The following is a 2,717-nucleotide window of genomic DNA, read 5'->3' on the forward strand; positions in this document are numbered from 1 at the left end:
CCAAGAGTGTTACTCTTTATGGGAGTAGAAAGCTTTGTCTTTCTCCTGAGGAAGTGAATGAGCACTACTGACAGAAACAGGGGATACCAAAGTTATAGAAGAAAAAGAAATGCCACAATTCAAATAAATTTTACAGAGCCTCTAGCTAAATCTTAAAAGGACAAAGACAAGACCAAGACAGATCATTCACATTAGAGCATAATGCTTTCCAAAAGATTCATATCCACATGACTACTTAAATATGACATAAAAATAATGAACTCATCACAAATCATATTGACTGGTGGCCAATCATTCATCACAGTCACAGGCAGGGCTACAGAAGCAAAAAAGGGAGCACTATTGGGATATATGTCCTGTTGCAGATTACAAAAATGTACAGGATTATTTCTGAGGTTGACTGCCTATCTTGATTAAGACATGACTCATAACCATGAGAGCCTACTACCCCAATATCCATCAAGAGCACGTCCAGGCAAGTTCCTGAGGGCCAGAGTCTCCCCAGGGGAGTCACAGCAAACATATTCTGCAAAGTTTACTCTCTTTTTTTTTGCAGGTCAATAGTCAGAAAGACCAGAATGATTGCTGAATCTATGTGAAACATCAAAATGGATTTAGGGTTTGCATTTTAAAAATAGCCTTTCAGAAACCTTTTGCTCCAAATACAAACTTTAATCTATTCCCTCCTCTGATCATGAACTTGATTAGAAATCCTTTGCTCACACTTAGATGGGTGCACTGTCTTCTGCACAAACTACTTGATGATTCCCTAGGGAAATCTTTTAAGATCCCAACTTTATTCTATCAGATAAGTAGGCATCACCCGATTTATTCATCATGTTTTTCTACAGCACCCAAATCTTCAGTGATTGCTTCATGATGATAAGTAACATGTGGTTCCACATTGTAAGGACCATTTGTTCTTTTAATAGGCCTTATCTTAAGGTGGGAGCTCAAATACATTCAAAGAATATATAAAAAATATATATGCATATATATAGAAAGAGTTTACTTCATAGACAGCAGATTAGCTTCCTGAAAAACTACATTTTAAGTAACCTCCATTTGACAAGTTAACATTTTATAATTGTATTGATAATATCATCATTTATCTACCCACCAACACAGATATAAAATACTAATGCAAAAATATGAATGAAATTTCTGATGAAAATGTACAGAAAGGCCTATTCATACAAATACATAAATTTTAAGTGATGAAACAAAATACTTGTGGTGGTTACATAATCAAGTGTCAATTTGGGACTTGAGAGGACTAAGAGTGAAGGGGTGGAGTCTAGACTGTCAATCGAGTCACAGCCAAGGAGGCCTCTGTGTAGGACTAGCGTTCTCCTGATAATTCTGGGAACTCCTGTATTTCCTCCTTAGAGGTGGAAGACACTTCTTTCTGTCTCTCCTCACTCCCTTGGAGATGCTCTACTGACAAGACATGGAGTTATGCCCAAGGAGCTTGAGAAGCCACATGGACCTATCTTGATGCAACTAGACCTCTGGGGCTGGAAAAGCCACATAGAGACCCCTGCCAGTGCTGAGATGCTTACACCACCACTGGATCCACAAGACTCCTGCATTTGGCATCAATGACTGTATTTCGTGAGTCTGAAGAGGACTTCATAGATTGGCATCAGACACATGGGCTAATATTGGAACTGAAGGACTTGATCTGGACTGGCTGAGACGTTTCCTCAATATTCAATTGCTCTTGTATATAAACCTCTTCATTATACACAAATGAGTGTCTCTGGATTTGTTTCTTTAGTCTACCTGGACTAACACAGTACTTGAAAAGCTAATAGGCACAAAGTAATAATTTCACTAACACTCATTCACTAATGCAAAACTATTAGTCTAAAGAACTTAATGAATGCAACAGAAAATCAAAGAATATAAAAATATATAGTAAATCTAAATTGTCAGTGTTTGGCAACCTCAGAAACAATAGATATTTGAAAGATCTCTAATTTCACAGCATTAAGATATTCTCTTTCACTTCTGCCCCCTAAAGGTATCTCAGCTTCAAGTCATAAAGGAGTGTTTCAGTTTCTTCGACCTAGAAGTGTATTTAACAGCAGAGCAAGGAATCAATTGGGATTCCGATTGAGTCTTTCTGCTGTCTCTGCCAATACAGAATACTTTAAGGTGAAATCAGGTAGGATTAGAGATCAAGCCTCTCGCACCTATGAAAATTGTTACAATTGTGCAAAGAAAGTTTCAAATCTAGATAGCCTAAGGCATGAAACACAGATCACCAAAGCCAGCAGAAAATCAGTGAAAAATACACGATTCACAAGAAAGCACAGCAAGGACCTTTCCTAAGGGCATATTGCCTTTTTCTCCTTCCATCCTGAAAGTCATGTCACCTTCTCAGAGACAGACAAAAGGGAGAGTTTCCCTCACATCCGTTCTCCCACACTCTGTTTCTATGAGATCAAATGAGCGTAAGCTCTGGGCAAAGCCATACTAGAGGAAATATATGCTCCTCCCTCAAAACAACACCAACAAAAACTGACAATAGTTAAGGAGAGGTCTCTTCTGAAGTCCTAGTTTTAAGATGCCAAATAAGCGGTGACAGTTTGATTACAACTATCAAATATGCATACCATAAAATGGACTTTTAGACTACACAAATGACTATTGATCTCCCCTAAACCCAAGCACATTTGAATTGTGGTGCTGGAGAATATTGGAAGTACCAT

The sequence above is a fragment of the Echinops telfairi genome, unplaced genomic scaffold (assembly GCF_000313985.2).
Source record: "Echinops telfairi isolate 266 unplaced genomic scaffold, ASM31398v2 ScPeMD7_23;HRSCAF=83, whole genome shotgun sequence".
NCBI lineage: Eukaryota > Metazoa > Chordata > Mammalia > Afrosoricida > Tenrecidae > Echinops > Echinops telfairi.